This window comes from Geotrypetes seraphini, chromosome 10, assembly GCF_902459505.1.
Source record: "Geotrypetes seraphini chromosome 10, aGeoSer1.1, whole genome shotgun sequence".
In the NCBI taxonomy this organism is placed as follows: domain Eukaryota; kingdom Metazoa; phylum Chordata; class Amphibia; order Gymnophiona; family Dermophiidae; genus Geotrypetes; species Geotrypetes seraphini.
Window position 1 is genome coordinate 41,499,569 of NC_047093.1, and position 19,390 is coordinate 41,518,958.

The following is a 19,390-nucleotide window of genomic DNA, read 5'->3' on the forward strand; positions in this document are numbered from 1 at the left end:
AATCCTTTTCCACATAGTCTCCGTCTGGTTTCCTAAGACGTACAATCCCGCCTGAGTTTTTTCTTCTATCATCGATATACCTGAAGAAGGATTTATCTCCCTTCTGGATGTTCTTTGCTAGAGACTCCTCCATGAGGAATTTAGCCTCCCTGACTGCTGTTTTGACGGCTTTTGATTTGGCCAGGTAGTCTGCTCTAGAGTCCTGCTTCCCCGATTGTTTGTAAGAGATGAATGCTTTTTTCTTCTCCTTGATCAGGTCTGAGATCTCCGCAGTAAACCACTGTGGCTTATTGTTCCTTCGCCGTTTACTTACTGATTTTACATAGCGGTTTGTTGCTTCTTGTATGGTTGCTTTCAAAGTCGACCACATGTCTTCCACGTTATCGGTTTCTTCTTGGCTTTGTAGCGCCTGGTGAACGAAGTCTCCCATTTCTTTGAAATTTGTGTCCTTGAATTTGAGGACTTTGGTTAGTGTAGTAGATTTAGTGAAACCTTTCCTGATATTAAACCATACCATGTTGTGGTCACTGGAGGCCAATGTGTCGCCCACCGAGACCTCTGTGACACTTTCTCCATTGGTAAGTATCAGGTCCAGTATTGCCTGATCCCTTGTCGGTTCCAACACCAGTTGCCTGAGGCTTGCTCCTTTCATAGAGTTTAATAGCCTCCTGCTGCTGCCGGAAGCAGAGGTAAGTGTAACCCAATCCACATCAGGCATGTTGAAGTCACCTAGCAATACTGTGTCCCCACGCAAGGTGATATTTTCTATATCTTCGATTATTTCCATATCCAGGTCATCCTGTTGTCTTGGGGGTCTGTAAATTACGCCAAGATACAAGCATTTGTCCTTCCCTCTGGCCAAATTAACCCAAAGGGATTCCCCAGTATACTGGACATCTGAGATTCTCGTAACCTTAATGTCATCTTTAGTATATAATGCTACACCCCCCTCCCATCCTACCCTCTCTGTCCCGGCGAAGCAAGTTGTAACCCGGTATGACCATGTCCCACCCGTGGGAGTCTGTGAGCCAGGTTTCGGATATCGCCACCACATATCCCTTCTGATCTTAATTATTTTAATGGCTGGTACACTTTTAATACCTGTATCAAGTACCATGGGATCTTAAAATGAACTACCTTAAATATCAACACAAGGACTTTATAAATGACTTGATATTTTACTGGTAGCCAATGGAGCCATTTCAGTAATGGTGTTATGTTCCCACCACATACTAACCTGTGTGGCTGCATTTTGAACAACCTGCAAGGCTCTATATCTGGAAGATGCTATTCCCAGATATAATGCATTGCAGTAATCCAATTTCTGAAGAATCACTTAGGGGCCCTTTTACTAAATTGTGTTAGGTGCTAATGCGCACCTAAAGCAGCTTAAAATGGCATACCGTAGAATGTGCTCAGGCATTAGTGCACGCTAAACATTTAAAACATGTTTTGAAGTGTCATGTTGGGGTGAAGAGTGGACATTCATGTGCTAATCAATGCACATGAATGTGCACATTACCATGCACATTACCATGCACAAACAGGTTAGCACATGAATACCACAGGATTTTATAAAGGGCGCCTAACTTAATTGACAAAATACCCTCAACAGTCTCAATAATTGGTTTAAAAAAATTAATTGGGTGATAGGCGCCTATTCGGTTCTATAAAAGATAAGCGCCTAATGCCTAAGTGGGTGTTTATATGGATGGAGCGTGAGTTAGGCACCGCTTAGGCATTTGAAATGTAGTCCTTGAAAACCCTGGCCTACATTTCAAGAACCTAAGTTTTTACATAGGCGGCACTAGCTGCAATTCTGTAAATAGCGCCTATGTGTGATTGAGAACGTGACTGGCGCCTTTTTTATAGGTGCCAATCAATTTAGGCGCCTTTTATAGAATCAGCCCCTTACTGCCTTACTGGTATATGTTAAAATTATTTTTAATGTTGACATAATAATGGCAATGCCATTTAATACAAGAAACAAACAGGCCATTTTTATAGCTACAGTAAAAATAGCCTTAGTATGCATGAAAAACTCATGTAAGGGCACACTAAAGCCATTTTTTGCAGTGGCTTAGAAAAAGGACTCCTTAATAAGGAAAGTTGATATAATGATCAGCATAAGGGCCAATGAAAATCCTACTGCAACAACAAAGGCAGGAATGAAAGATCAGACATTAAGGCCCTGATTCTCCAAAAGTGCGTCCCGATTTTAGGCAGCTGTAGGCGTCCTACAGCTATCTAATCAGCCAATCGGGATGCACGTTTTTTTTAAAAAAATGTTCCCCAGGCAGGCCGCCTATATTAAAGGCGAGGCCCGCAAGACACCTAGGCCCTGATTCTGTATAGGACGCCCGGGAGAGGCGTCCTATTCAGAATCGAACTACACTAAAAACCCAATTCTGTAACCGGCGTCCATGTTACAGACGCTGGTTAGAGAATCGGGTTAGATTAGACACGGCCCGCTATACTTATCGCGGCAAGGGATCTCTCTACCGCTATAAGTATAGCAGGCCGCGGCCTGTCCGATCGCTGGCAGGAGGGAGCCCAAACCCTCCTGCCAGAAGATGCCCCCCCCCCGACACTACCGCCCGCCCCCCCCCCCCCCGACAATATCAATCGCTGGTAGGAGGGTGCCCAATCCCTCCTGCCCAAAGACGCACCCTTCCCCCCCCCGCGCTAACAACCCCCAAACCTCCACCCCACCAAACTAACCTGTTCCTCAGGCCAGATGGTTCTTGCCCGTCCAGCCGGTAGGCTCTAGAAGCCTGGACCAATCAGGCCTTAGGCATAGCGGGTCCGCCTATCCCCACTAAGTCTAAGGTCTGATTGGCCAATCAGGCCTTAGGCTTCGGCGGGATGGGCCGGGAAGGGGCGGACCCGCCTCATTTCGACGAGGCGGGCCTACTGGCTGGACGGGCAAGAACCATCTGGCCTGAAGAACAGGTTAGTTTGGTGGGGTGGAGGTTTGGGGGTTGTTAGCGCCGGGGGGGAGGGTGCGTCTTCGGGCAGGAGGGATTGGGCACCCTCCTGCCAGCGATCGATATTGTCGGGGGGGGGCGGTTGGTAGTGTCGGGGGGCGGTCGGTAGTGTCGGGGGGGGGCATCTTCTGGCAGGAGGGTTTGGGCTCCCTCCTGCCAGCGATCGGACAGGCCGCGGCCCGCTATACTTATAGCGGCAGAGAGATCCCTTGCCGCAATAAGTATAGCGGCTGCGTCTACTTACAATGTAGACCAGCATTTTGCTGGCCTACATTTTAAGCGTTTCTTCCTCTACTAGGGAGACATGTAGGGCCACCTAGGTTCGCCTAAGGCCCTTAGGCGAGCTTAGGCATCTTGCGGGTCTCCCTAGGCTCCCGGAGGCGCCTTCAGGCCTGTCTGGGGAGCATTTTTTTTTTTTAAAACGTGCATCCCGATTGGCTGATTAGATAGCTGTAGGACGCCTAAAGCTGCCTAAAATCGGGACGCACTTTTGGAGAATCTGGGCCTAAATGTTCAACCAAGAAGCTTAGGCCAAATTTTCTTTCTTCAGTTCTCTCCAAGTTTGTTACTCGGTCCACCATTATATATTTTTCTTTTAATTTTAATTGAGTACTTAAGTTTACTTTCATTCTTGTGCATGCTCTATTTTCTTTTCAAATTGTATACTTGAACGATAATGTAATAAATTGCTTAAATAAAAAATGAGAGCATTAAACAAAGTTTAAAACTTGGGTGTCCTAGGGCATATGTAGAAGTTGCAACACAAACAGCTTACATCACCAAATTCAATATATGGAAATAAAGCAAAACAAATGAAATAAGGTGATACCTTTTTTTATTGGACTAACTTGATGCATTTTTTACTAGCGTTTGAAGGTAACCCGTCTTCTTCAGATCAGAAATAAGCAAATGTTGATACATTTCCATATATTACCTTTAAAAGTGGACTAGCAGAGTTATCACACCATATCACCAATGCAGATGTACAGTAGTTGCTTCTTAGCCAGTTCCAGATAAAACTATGGCTTCCAGCAATGCTTCCATTTCTGAAGGCAACAAGATCCCAGTTGCAGGAAACAGCAAAAAGTCATCTCGAGTCCTTTGCTAAATAAGCTATGGACACCCATGCTGTTTGAAATCAATCAGTCCCAGAGGGCAGTGCTAATCTATCTTGAGCCCAATTTGGCACTGGTTGAAAGACAGACAACAAATCTCTCTGGATACCAAATTAAGGCCCCCCTTTTATGAAGCCACATTAGCATTTTTTATCGCCAGCTGCGGTGGTAAAAGTTCCGACACTCATAGGAATTCTATGAGCATTGGAGCTTTTACTGCCGTGATCAGTGATAAAAAAACACTAATGTGGCTTCATAAAGGGAGGGGAGGGGTAAAGTAAGTGTTTTATCCAGAAGAAGAATCTACCAATTTCTCTGCTACTGTCTGTACCAATGCCTGATCTGACAAAAAAAAAGAAAGATTAAATGAAGGGTGGTACCAAGAGCCTACAGGTGTGCCCTATTTTGAGCATTTCAAGGTAAAACAGATTTAGAGAGGTCTCCTCTGAAGCTATGTGGTAATAAGCTTGATATGCAATGCCCTGGCCCTCCCATACATATCCTGGTTTGCTTTCAAGAATTCAAGAACATAGTCTTTAGACTATGCTTTAAAGGCAATCAACCCCACAAGAAAAAAAAGTGTTCATCTTTCTAAGATTTCCTTCCCAGTACCATGTTTCTAACCATTGATGAAATACATTTATATTTAGTAAGGCTGTCTCTGCTTCACGTTAATGATTTCTCTCTATACTGTTATGAATCATGGCGCTAAGTCATGAGTTATGCTTCTCAGTGACCACCCCTGAAGGCTACCTTGCAGTTAGATTATCAAAGCAGCATATATCAAGATACCGAAGGAGCAGGGAATAGACTCCTAGGGTTGCACATCACATCTATTTATAAAAAAGTACTGTAAATTACATCATCGCCTGCTTCAACACTGACAGCCTTGTATTCCTGAACTCAAAACACCAGGTTTTAATATCCACTCTCTTAACAGTCATTTGATGGTCGAGGAGATGAAAGCCTGTACCGCTTGCTGCAGGCCATCTGCTCAGTCAAAACAATGGAAACTTCAGAGAGACCAGACCACGCCAATCTGCAACTAACAAGGCAGTGCTTAAGCACAGGACTCTACTGGCATCCATATGGATAAGATTTGTTTTTAAAATGACTGTCCAGAATCACAAAAAAATGTCAAGCGAAGTTGTTAGACAACCCAGAGATCTCCACAATCCAAGTAGAAGTAAGCAAGCCATAGTGGAGGCCAGCAAGCCTTCACAAAAATAATTTTTAAAAATAGTCCGAGTATATCTTATTTCATTTTATTAGTTGAGACAAAAATCATCTTTCTGATATTTCTGTATAACTTTGCTTCCCCCAATCTTGGTTTGGCAAGAAAAAAAAGTCATCAAAAATTAAGCTGACATGTATATCCTTAGGTGGATAATAGTACACTTCTCCCTCTGTATTCGTGGTTTCAGCATTCAAGGTTTCGATTATTCACGGTTTTTAGCTTCCTGGCTCCTCCCCCCAAATTACATCTGCTTGCATAGAGAAATCGCCGATTCCCAGCACTTTCTTCACCGTGTTTTGCCTCTCATTCAGGAACAGACCAGGTCTCCCACCATGTTATTTGCGGTTTCACCATATTCACGATGGTTAATAATAGAAAACAGCGAATAACATATGAAAAAGTTATTCCCGGTTTTTCTGTATTTGCGGTTCTGTTAATCCCCTATCACAGCAAATACGGAGGAAGAAGTGTATATATCACTTTGATGAATGTGAGGAACTTGCTCCTCTCCTCTCCATTGCAGATTTTATTTTATAGAGAAACCAGTAAGAAGATAATAGCTATACATAAATTTGTTCCAGTTTCCATTTAAACTATAGGAGTTTGAAATCTCACTGAATGCTGTATATAATAGCATTGATTTACATGATGATATCAATTCACATGGGGAGAAAATTCTCATGGTTGTATGGTCCCAAATATTTTACATACAAGTTCACACAGAAGAGAAATAATGCAAATTCTTTTTGGAGACAACACAGGTTGTTAAAAGTTCCCTTCTCACTCATACAGCCTGTTTTACAAAACTGCGCTGGCAGCTACTGTGTGGCAACAGCCCCGAAGCCCTTTAAATCTCTATGGGCTTTGGGGCCATTACCGCACAGCAGCCGCTAGCGTGGCTTTGTAAAATAGGCTCATAGTAACCATTTCATTATTCAATCCTGCTAGGACGGTGGCTCTCTAAGCTTGTTCCTGGAACTCCTGCTCAGGACTGCCTTCAGGATACCCACAATTATTAAGAGATATATTTGGTTTATGACATTGCATTAGAGATTTCTATTCCGCCATTGCCTTGTGGTTCAAAGTGGATTACAAAAGAATTACAAAAAAGGTATTACATGAAGAAGATATCTGGTAATTTCTAGAGGAGATACGGAGTAGATGAGGTTGCTCTGGGGAATCGGGAAGGTATTAGGGAGTGGTATTGGGAAACTTTAAGGCACAAATAGGTATTGTGATTAATAAAAACCAATACCATCTATATATTTACAAATTTATAAAGGATAGAAAGCACAATTACCAAAAACACCATGGCTTTATAATGCTGTTACCTGGTTATGGAGCTTTGATGGAACTTTGCATGCTTTTTTACAAAATACATTTTTGGCTACTTGACCTACTTAGATTTTAAAAGTCCAAATTAATTTTAAAGAGAATAGAACGGTATCATTGATCCCCAAGTCCCTCCCAAAATACATAAAACTATTGTGCATATAATGGCATCACTGTTTAAATGACCTTACGAAAATCACTGTAGAAGTGCAAGTAGTGATGTCAGCACCTAAGTAGCATGTTGGTCTCTAAGATATCAAGATTTTTTGCATTTATATAAATCAGCTACACAGTCATGCATTGTTTACTGTCACTTTTTCCAGTTTCAAAAAGGAAACAAAAACATAAACAGTCCACCAAGTCTCAGAGTATCGAGGTCCGAGACACCTCAAGAAAGCACCTCTGATCACAAAAGCTCGTATTCATGCTGAATAATTCTTATGATGGGCCCAAAACAAAGTAGCAATAGCCTGTAGAGAATATCAACCTGACAGATAAAGTATAAAACAATGCATTGTATTTATTTTCACTTGATATTCTGCCTTTCCTGAGAAAGGCCAAGGCAGATACTAGTCAATGTATGCCAAGAAAGATAGAGCAGAACTAGAAAGGGTACAGAGAAGGGTGACCAAGATGATAAAGAGGATGAAACAGCTCCCTTATGAGGAAAGGCTATAGAGATTAGGGCTCTTCACCTTGGAGAGGAAACAGCCAAGAGGTGATATAATAGAGGTCTATAAAACCATGAGCGGATTTTTCTTTTTCAACAAGTACAAATACTAGGGAAGCAGTTCTCAACCTAATCCTCAGGGCACACTCAGCCAGTTGGGTATTCGAGATATCCACAATGAATATTCATGAGATGATTCTGCATATCAAGGAGGTAATGCATGCAAATGCTTGAGTACCTGAATGTAAAATCGCTTAGAAAACCTTGATAGGCGGTATATAAAATCCTAATAAACTTAAACTTATGTCACCCCAAAATATAATCTCAGATTTGCTAAGTAGACTTTCAAAGAAACAAAGTTGTCTAGACACTTGCTGGCTTTACTCCCTCTCCACATTTCTGAAATGGCTAACCAACTTTGTAAACATGAGCTTGGAGCAGGGTCTATATCCCAAATCCCTATCAGCTATTTCTTTTACTCTGATTTCTAAGGCCACAGGGGTAGACCTAACCAGTCAGAGTACTTTAGACAAGTAGCTAGAATACCATGGCCTGCAAAACTGCTAGAGTTCTGCATCAGCCTCCAACTGACTTCTTGAATAAGGTAGATGGTTTCCATAACTCGCAGCATGGGTTCAGATTCATGCATAGCACTGAAAGATCACTGCTAGAGCTGACATCAAAGGCCAAATGTTTATGTTTATGTTTATTAAAAACTTTACCGCATAACAGCCTAAAAAAGGATCCAAGCGGTGTACAATATATAATACACATTCATCAAGAAAGGAACTCCATTTAAAAATAGGACAGAAAAGTGTAAAAGCAAAAGTTAATTTTTTTCCCTAAAATACTAAGCAATCAACATCTCCATAATAATAATTCTAATAGTAATTCTAATAAAAACAATCAAATATCAGTAAACCATAATTAATGCATACAGTTAAAAAATTGTGTTTTGTTTTTCCATATCAAAAATTATCATTATATAAATACAGATTACAGTCCCAAACTCAATTATTCAATTTGAGAAAGCCAATTGAAAAAAAATGCGCTTTTCGGTGTCTTTTAAAGTTTATGCATGATTCTTCTTTTCTCAGATCTATGGGCAAATTATTCCATAACCGCGGAACTAGATAAAAGAATGCACAATCTCTAGTTGACGCGAGATATAAGGAACGACTACCCTATTGTCATTCAAAGATCGTAATAAACGTCTTGGGGCATAAAATAACACCAAGTTGGAAAGATATGAAAGCTGTAGCTGAAATAATGCTCTATGTGCCAACATCAAGATCCTAAATTTGATTCCAAATTTCATTGGTATCCAATGGAATTTTAAATACAGAGGTGTTACATCATCATGAATATATGTACGGCCTAATAATCTAATCGGAGTATTTTGCACCGTTTGTAAACGTTTCAGCTTTCCTAGCCCAATACCTGAATATACTAAATTACCATAATCTAACTTTGACAATGCAAAGGCATGAATTAACATATGCAATGATTTCTCATCTAAAAAATATCTAATAGCTCTAAGCTAGGAGTCTCAAAGTCCCTCCTTGAGGGCCGCAATCCAGTCGAGTTTTCAGGATTTCCCCAATGAATGTGCATGAGATCTATGTGCATGCACTGCTTTCAATGCATATTCATTGGGGAAATCCTGAAAACCCGACTGGATTGCGGCCCTCAATGAGGGACTTTGAGATCCCTGCTCTAAGCTGTCTTAATGCCCCAAATCCTTTAGCGACAACAAATGAAACCTGTTCCTCAAAAGTTAGATGACAGTCGATTATAATCCCCAAGTACCTGAAGCTATTTACTAGCTTTATATTATGATTATTCAAAGAAATATCTATTTGAGGTGTTGTCTTATCTCCTGAGATACAGCATGCTATAGTCTTAGACATATGTAAAATCAATTTATGTTCACTCAGCCATTCTTCTATTCTATTTAAGCCAACTATAAGAGGACCTAAATCTAAAGTTGCAGGTGATAGTCTACAGACTAATAAGATGTCATCTGCATAAATATATGTACTGATTCCTAGTTCCTGAATTTGTCGTGCCAAGGGACTCAGAAAGATATTAAATAGAACTGGTGATAAAGCTGACTCTTGAGGTACACCACAATCTAGTGATTTATCCTGAGATATTGATCCCTCAGTGACCACTCTAAAAGTATGTCCACAAAGAAATGCTGAAAACCAGTCCCAAACTACTCCTGTTAAACCAGGGGTACACAATCTATAATTCTACAATTCAACATCTTGGCTGCATTTGATGCAGTGGACCATTCTCTCTTAATTTTTAGATTAAGCAAACTAGGTATTGAAATGGTTCACATAATTCTTGACCAACAGAGCATATGAAACAAGGAAAGGTAATGAACATATGAAGCAAGGAAGGATAATCTCAAGCCTGGAAAGCCATTTATGTCGTGCCACAAGACTCACCACTATCTCCATCCCTGTTTAATATATACCTCAGAGCATTAGGTAGGGAATTCTCACTCCCACAAATCCACATATGCTCTTATGCAGATCATATCTTCCTGTTGTGCCCAATGCAAGACACCATAGAGGTCACCATCTGATATATAGGAAGTGTGGTTGAAGAGCTCAGTCCAAGGACAAAGAAAACTTTCTCAAACTCAACAAACTGAAGACCAAGGTCCTCTGGTTTGGAAACGCAAAACTGAGAGAACATCAAAGATGCTGGGAGTGATTTTAGACTCAAACCTTACCTTTGTGGAACAGATTGATTCCTTGGTTAGAAATTCTTCAGACTAAGACAATTAAGAGCAATATCAGAATTAGAATTTGCTACCTTTGATGATCTGTGGTGAGCTCAAATTAAAAAGGTTTAAAACCGCTATAAAAACTTGGCTTTTTCAGCAGGCCTTCAGTGACTAATGTTTTATATTTCTCAGGATCTTGCAATATTGTTGAGGTTAATGCCTCATTTTAAGCTTCCTTACCTTTATTAGTATTATAGATTGATTGTGTATGTTTTATGAATGGATGACTCTATCCTATTTTAATTTTAGATACCACTTTGTTCTATCATAATAAATAAATAACTAAATAAATTTGGAATTGAATTAGGTAAAACATATTTACTTAGCTATTGCATTTTATATACTGCCCTTCTGGTATATACCAACCAAAGCAGCTTACCATTCTGGTTCAGTTATTAATCCAAAAACTGCACTCAATATCTAAAACAATCTAATACATAAAATCAAGAGACCAATAAAGACAATAATGTAGGTCTTGGACCACAGTTTCTGTTAGGGTCAGATGTGAAACATCAGGGATCCATAAAAGCAAATATAAAAAGGTAAGTTTATAAATTCACTTTAAAATGGTCCTATCGAACAGGTTGAGGAAGCAAGTCCCTTGATTATGGGAGTGACATGGTCATTCTTATGGAAATATTTAATGAACTTAAGAGAAGACATGGAATTTTAAAAAGTCCACTGGGAAGACAAGATGATGAATGAGTCTGTAGATTAAGCAATAGATGCAGACTGGGAATCACCCATGGTTCTCCAATCAGTAACACAGCTGGTGGACTCTGCATTCTCTGCCTGTAGAAGGGCAATGCCCTGAATCAGTCTAAATGTACTATAACCATATAAAGAAGCCGGTATGGAATATTTTCAAATCTTTTCAATGAATTATGAGTACGCCTCAGCCCCACCACTCCACCGCTGTGCTAGCTCTTGACTGTGGCGAGATTTATGTGGCACTTCATCATTGGCCGCTCATAGTCATTTTAAATCTGCTAGTCTTATTTTTTAATATTCTTTTTTGTATCTTTTTATATATATGTATACCTATAAAACCATCTTAGCTGTAAGAATCAAGTGTACTTAATTGTACTTAGCTTTAAGTAGCATAGCTAAATCCAGCCAACGCCGGGGAGTTTAACCCGGGGTTAAACTCCCCGGCGTTGGCTGGATTTAGCTATGCTACTTAAAGCTAAGTACAATTAAGTACACTTGATTCTTACAGCTAAGATGGTTTTATAGGTATACATATATATAAAAAGATACAAAAAAAACAAAAAAAGAATATTAAAAAATAAGACTAGCAGATTTAAAATGACTATGAGCGGCCAATGATGAAGTGCCACATAAATCTCGCCGCAGTCAAGAGCTAGCACAGCGGTGGAGTGGTGGGGCTGAGGCGTACTCATAATTCATTGAAACGATTTGAAAATATTCCATACCGGCTTCTTTATATGGTTATAGTACATTTAGAGATTTGATCCCGGTAAACTAATATAAGAAGATAGCCATTTTCTCAGAGGCTGAATCAGTCTAAGGCAGGGGTGTCAAAGTCTCTCCTCGAGGGCCGCAATCCAGTCGGGTTTTCAGGATTTCTCCAATGAATATGCATGAGATCTATTAGCATACAATGAAAGCAGTGCATGCAAATAGATTTCAGGCATATTCATTGGGGAAATCCTGAAAACCCGACTGGATTGCGGCCTTCGAGTAGGGACTTTGACACCCCTGGTCAAGGGGAAGGCCAAGTTCTGATATTTTGTTTTGTGAAAAGAAAGTTTATGAGATATTTTAATGCATACATGGATTTGTGAAACCTCATGCTTGTGGGAGTGTCAGTAAGCAACCAAAAATGTGCAATTATAGCAGTAACATAAATTGTATATAATCAGGTACAAAGCTGTAGAGGTGTGCAAAACATTAACTTAAGGCAGAAGCCTGAAGTAAATAAAATCCAGTCTACCATCTAATTAACAGCAGAAATTATGTAGTGTGGTGGTACCATTCTAAATCTAAAACCAGATGTCTTACATGGTGGCCAGGTTCTTAGACACAGCATATTATTAGAGGCAATACCTCTCCCTGCACTAGAATAAAAGGTAACATTTTAGTAGCTTGCTAATTGTAGATTGGTTTGTTAGATGCTGTGATACAGAATATTATGTAAATATGTTAATATGTGTATGCATGCGTACCATACGAATTAAACACTGTTATTAAACTTTCTTTTCAGAAGTTACTGGTTGCAATTGCTAGTTTCTCTTGGATGACTAATTGACTCTAAATCAAAGAAAATTTGAAAGTCAGTCCTAGTTTTGCAACTTATGAGTATAAAAACCTTTTCAATATAAGCAGAAAAAAAACCCCTAGAGGATCAGCTGTTCTTATGAAGCCAAAAGACCACTCAAAAAAGTTCTCAAGAAGATAGCTAGTCAATCAATAGGCCCTGAAAAAATACAAAAGAACAAACTTCAGTTACTTTTGCAGCTGCATTTTAACCACCATATAGTTTCCTCATAATACTTTGCTTTGATGGTCCTTCTAGTATCTGCCCCAATCTTGCTCACAGCTACTTAAAACAGTCATTCAAAAATGACCCTATAAACCTTCACATGGCTAGATGCAGTTTCTTTTCCAGACTTAATTCTTTCTCTTTTTATGTTAACTATTATGGCAACAACTCTCCCTTGCTGCTGGTTACAGGCTATAGCTCTCTGGAATGGGACATGGGCAAGTTAAAAAACCAGCTAGTAGGCACCACTACTATTTAATGACTGGGACACCATCCCAACCCTGTCCTGGAGGACCACTAGCCAGTCGCGTTTTTGGAATAGCCCTAATGAATATGCATGAATATCATCTTCATTACATGCAAATCTCTTTCATGCATATTTATTAGGGCTATCCTGAAAACCTGATTGGCTGGTGGTCCTTCAGGACAGGGTTGGGAACCACTGGTGTGCCTAATCCTTGCCAAACTGTGGGAGGCAGGCTCAGTAACTGAACCCATATCTCCCACAGAGTAAGCTTGAGTGCTGGAGCAATTAACCACATTAAAACCAGGGATGCGGCAATTGTCAACTTAAAGCCAAATGATTTCCACAAAACCAGTCAAACAAATTAGAGGTAGAGAGACTGAAAACTTTTATTGCAGTGGCCAAAAGAGCAGAAAGAATTATTTGGCCACCACAAAAATAAAAACTCTTCCCCAGTGGCTGCTTCGAGCATATCCCCACAAAATGACTACAAAGAATAGATTATTTGGCTCTGTGCTGATCTAGGAATTTCTTCTGCTTATTTAGAGATTTTGTTGGGTTTGTCCTATGGTGTGAGTTGGACATTTGATATTGTAAGAGGCAGCACAGCCTAGCTCAGAAATAAAAGGGGATACATGAAAAACAAATGAAGGGAGAACACTGGAGGCCATGCACAATCATTATATTACATCTAGTCAAATCAAGCAAGAGGCCTTGTAGGTCAGCATGAATACTATAATGGTCTTATCACAATAAAATTGAATGTTTTACTTGACTCACAGAACCTCAAACTCCTTGCTCCAAGTAAGCAAGGTTGCTGTCTCTCCATGCAATGCCAGCTACTTCAGCAATGTGACTCTCTGAACTGTTTCTGCCTGCTGCTGCTTTACATGAAGTGTAAAGTGGAACTAGCTAAGTTGTCAATTCAAGTGACCTGGAGGGCTTGTACAAGCCGGCTACAGTTTCACTGCCTGACTGGTTTTCTAAGCTCTCTGGATCCACACAACTTTGATCCATGTTCCTCGGAAACAAAAGCAAACACAATGTTTTTCGGTTTTGTTTTTAAAGACAAAAGTCCAGCAAAAAAGTTTTGTGTTAAAACAAAAATATTGTCTTCACTACACACTCCACAAATATAGGAGCAGAGCTCAATAATATGAAATTCATACCCAGATAATTCATAGTAAAATTCCACTTGAAAAATATATCCTTACCTTTGGGCTTTGATAAAGAACAATGTCAAGAAAGAGACACCATGCCACCTGCAGTTCTCAATTTTCATAAAATAGAGTTACATAAATATTTCTTGGATGATCGTTTAGAGTAGACTCATTGGCTTCATATGAAATAAATTTTCTGATCCTATATCAAGGGAATTATTTCTAGTTATAATGTGAAAAAATACACACACCAGTGGCTCATATACGTAAAGATTCATGTTCACCTAACAGGCTGAAGCCAAACTGGTTAAAAATTCTCACTAGTAATAGTATAGATCATTGTTCTTCAACTGCCGGTCCACGGACCGGTGCCGGTCCGCAGGAAATTTCTGCCGGTCCGCGCAGGGCCGGCGAGATTGATGAAGTTCAATTTCCTGCCAGTCCGCGCAGGGCCGGCAAGATCGACGAGATATTTTTAGCTGATCCGCACTGGGCAGGAGAGATCATGGGGAGCCTCCGACAGTGGCTTTCTCCCCTCTGCAGCTCTCCTTTACTTCCCAGCGCAGTGATTCACGAAAGCAGCCTCGGGGCTTTTGCTGAGTCGCAGCTGCCTTTGATGATGCAACTTCCTCTTTCCTCAGAGGCGGCGCGACCCAACAAAGGACCCGAGGCTGCCTTCCTGAATCGCTGCGCTGGGAAGTAAGAAGAGCTGCTGGGAGGGGAGAAAGCCACTATCAGAGTCTGGGAAGCTGCTGGGAAAGGGAAAAAAATGACATCTGCTACTGGAGAGGGAGAAGGAGAGATGCTGCTGGGAGGGGAGGAGGGAAAGGAATCTGAGAAGCTGCTGGGCAAGGATAAAAAGGGACAGCTGCTACTGGAGAGGGAGAAGGAGAAATGCTGCTGGGAGGGGAGGAGGGAAAGGAATCTGGGAAGTTGCTGGACAAGAGAAAAGAGGGACAGCTGCTACTGGAGAGGGAGAAGGAGAGATGCTGCTGGGAGGGGAGGAGGGAAAGGAATCTGGAAAGCTGCTGGGCAAGGGAAAAAAGGGACATCTGCTACTGGAGAGGGAGAAGGAGAGATGCTGCTGGGAGGGGAGGAGGGAAAGGAATCTGTGAAGCTGCTGGGCAAGGAAAAAAAAGGACAGCTGCTACTGGAGAGGGAGAAGGAGAGATGCTGCTGGGAGGGGAGGAAGGGAAGAGTTACTGCTGGATAGGAGGAGGAGGGAAGGGAGAAGGAAAAAAGGAAGGAAACAGCTGGCAGGGAGATTAGAGTAGGGGAAGGGGAGAGACAGGCATGAGAAAGTAGAGAGATTGATGATAGGAAGGGGTCAGCAGAGAAATAAGCAGAGAGGGACAACGATGCTAGATCTGGCTAGTAGGAGAGATAAAAATGAAGAGAGCAGTGAAGCTGGAATGAATCATGTAAAAAGGAGAGAGGGGGCACAGGCTGAATGGAAAGGGGAGAGCGGCATAGAAAGAAGACAGATACCATATGGAAGGGGCAGATGCTGGATTGAAGAGACAGAGAGGGCAGATGCTGGAGGGAAGAGAGTAAAAAGAAGATAAAAGCAGAAACCAGAGACGACAAAAGGTAGAAAAAAATAATTTTATTTCTATTTTGTGATTAGAATATATTAGATTTGAAATATATATATCCTGCTAGAGCTGGTGTTAGACATAACTGGGGACTGCAAAGCCCAGGCAGTGCCTCTTTAGCTTCCAGCTGGTTTAGGGTGCTCTGTGATCAGGGGGCAGTTGCCCTAGTTGCATTCCCCTAACACTATTCCTGTCATGTGTGACTGCAGTATTCTGTTAGCATGATATTTCTGTGCAGCATTCTGTAATAATTTGGCTTGTTCAGTTTTCTTGATACTAGAGGGGATATATGTGAAGGGGAGGGGAGACAGGGGGTTTTGTTGATCCTTGTTCTATATTATTTGTATTTATAAAATGACAATTGTACAGAATATTGTTTCTTTTTATACTTTAATAAAATACATTCAATATAAAATTATAACTAAGGCTTGTACGGATGGGATCAGATGATTTGTGGGGACCGAGCTCGCGGAGATGGGGCGGAAACGGGGTTTTAAAATTTTAGTCCTAGTTGTTTGCCGGTCCACAAAATAATTATTTTATTTCTGCCGGTCCACGGGTGTAAAAAGGTTGAAAAACACTGGTATAGATACTGTTCTAATACCCTTTGAATGAAGGAGTACGGTAAGTGGCTTTAAATCCATAATTCAGGCCTTTCACCTGGCCTACAGAGGAGTAAAGCAGGCATTAGGGCACTGGAATGGTTTAAAGTTCTGGCACAGACAACGTGATAGAAAGTAAAGGAGCTTTATCAAAGTGTACATATTCAAGTTTTAGAAATTAAATGAATTTAATAACTCACAAGTACTCAGAACTGTTGATTAAGGAAAATTTAAATTAGCATGATCCCCTTGCTAGCAGCTGAAGACACCAGGCATCTCTCCCCACCCCCTTCTTCCACTCACCCTCATTGACAATGCAGCATCTCCCCTAGTTTCTCAATCTCCACCTCTCCCAGTTTACCTTGAATACTTCTCTTCCCTTCTGGCACTGGCAGTGAGCAGCAATTCACACTCACAGCTCACACCAGCTCCAAAGCCTTCCCACTGACCCAATCCTGCCTTGGCAAAAATAGAGGAAAGACTCTAGAGTCAGTGCAAGCAGTGGGTGTGAATCATTGCTTGCTGCCAGCAATCTCCAGAACAGAAAATAAGTTTTAAAAGTCATTATTAGAGGGGGAGGCAAGGAAAGATGCCGGATTGCCAACTAGGGTGGGGAGGAAGATGACAGCTACAGGTAGGGTGAGGAGAAAAGAGAGGGAGAGAAGACAAGTGGAGGGTCCTTAGGCATTTGAGCCAATCAGGGCCTTAGGCCCCTCCTCGTGCAACATATGATGCACTGGGGAGGGAAAGGCCCACCATTTTGAACCCCCCTCCCACCAACTTCTCTAAAAAGGTACGGGGGAGCTTGGAAGATGGGAATGGGGTTTCGGGGAATCTTCGGTAGCAAGAGGGTGTGGGCATCCCTCCTGCCTTATTTTTCCAAGGGGGGAATGGGGGATGGCATGTTTGGGAGGGTCCCTGATGCTGGAAAGGGCCTTTGGTAGCAGGAGGGTGTGGTGTTAGGCGTCGTAAAGCATCTCTGTAGCTGTGATGCAGGTGACTTTTTTTGGCACCAGTAGACACCTACTTTTTTTTAAAGTTAATACTCCTTTTTAAATGTTTTTCACTTAAGTAAGGCACCGGTAGAGCGCCTACGGATGCCTAACTTAAGGCGCCATTTATAGAATATGGGCCACACTATTCTGCACTATTTTGCACTATTCTTTGCTAATCTCTTTTCTCAGTAAATTGTACTGGATTTTGGGACTTCCACTACTTCTAGGTATTTATATACATTCATACATAAGCATTTCTGTAACTAGGTGTTCACAATCATGCACCACTTGCACTCATAAATGTGTGCTATAAAAGTGTTTTACGGGTAAGTCTACACTTGGGGGTCTTTTACTAAGGTGTGCTAGCCGATTTAGCGTGTGCTAAATCGACTAGCACACCCATTATATTCTATGGACGCGTTAGCATTTAGCACACGCTAAATCGGCTAGCACGCCTTAGTACAAGACCCCCTTAATGAACAAACATAAGTAATAAGCCAAGTGACTAAGAGCTTTTCTGTAAGGGCACACAAGTGGAATAACTTGTAAATGCAAGGAGGCATAAACATGGGCAGAGCATGGGAGGGACAATTATGCACTCAAATTACAGAATACTGTAAGTTATACATGCCCTTGCGACATTTACACAACGGCAGCTATGCCAGGTCTATGGATCATTTAACTGTGGACACAAATATTAGGAGTATTGATAATGGGTGGCACTAGTATATTGTAAATAGGAATAAACTTTCACTGCACAGCACTGGGATACCTAAATGGGGGTGCCCACTTTTACAATTGTCCCTTTTATAGATTTCAAGGCACTTTATTATCTAAGAATGCGGGATGCTTTCAAAGGCTTTCTTATAGTCAATCCATGCTAAACTCAGATTCCTGTCCCTTTTTTTTTTTTTTTTTTTTAAAGCAGTGGCTACGATGGCTTTGTTTAGCATTAACTGTTTCTATATGCCCCCATGTTATTGTCTACTGCTCTATTGCCATGATAGTAACATAGTAAACGATGGCAGATAAAGACCTGAATGATCCATTCAGTCTGCCCAGTGGTTACACTCAAATTCATGATTAAATCAAATTGTCTTCTTTCTTTGATATTACTGGGTGATAGACGGTAGAAGTCTGCCTGGTACTGTACTTAGGTTCCAGCAACTGGAGTTGCCATTGAAGCTCAGTCCAGCCTATCTGAACAATCTTTTCATTTACAGGATACAGATCATAAAAGCTTGCCCAGCCTGTCAAAGCCTCCCCCCCCCCCACCCCCACCCAGCCCGTCCTAAACCGAATCGCTATATTCAGGGCGCAGACCATGCAAGTCTGCCTAGTACCAGCCTTAATTTTTCAATTTATACCATTCATTTTTTAATTAGAAATCTATTGTGTTCATCCCATGCTTTTTTTAATTCCACCACCGTTTTCATCTCCTCTTTCAGGAGGGCAATCCAGGCATCAACCATCCCCTCCGTGAAGAAGAATTTCCTAAAATTACTCCTATTACTGTAATTACAGTCAATTCTATCAGCATCCACTGAGGCGAACAGCTTACAGATTGTAGGGAACATTACTTGGATCTCCCTTTGGAGTAAAGCATTCTTCCTCTTATTGGGAGTAAAAGATGTTGAATTACGAGACACAAAAAATTGTTTGTAACGGCAGGAATGAGATTATTGGGTATCTATCTAGATAAACACATCTCCATAAAGAATCATATACTGTATGTGATTAAAGGAGCATTTTTGCAAATGAGGGTATTATCAAGAGTTAGACCGATGCTATCAATGCTAGACTTTCAGATTGTGGTCCAAAGGCTTGTAATCGGAAAGCTTGACTTTTATAATGCTCTATTTTTGGATATTATAAAGGCTATAATCCAAGCCCTGCAGGTAATACAGAATACAGCTGCTAGGTTGATTACTGGGGTGTCAAAATATGACCATATCACGTCCGTTTTGTTTTTAAAAGAAAACTACATTGGTTGCCTATTGAATCTCAAATCAAGTATAAAATGTTGATTATAATAAACCGAGTGCTTTATGGTGTGGCACCATGGTACCCAATTCAAATTTTGAGCAGATATACTCTAAACCATAATTTATGGTCAGAATCAACTACGAGATTAATTGAGAAAAAGA

General features: G+C 41.0%; 1 protein-coding gene across 1 annotated transcript in view; it reads right to left on the reverse strand.

Moving 5' to 3' along the window:
• Positions 1-19,390, reverse strand: part of LOC117368380 (protoheme IX farnesyltransferase, mitochondrial) — a 368,703-nt gene that overhangs the window by 254,389 nt on the left and 94,924 nt on the right. The gene's annotated exons all lie outside the window — the stretch shown is intronic.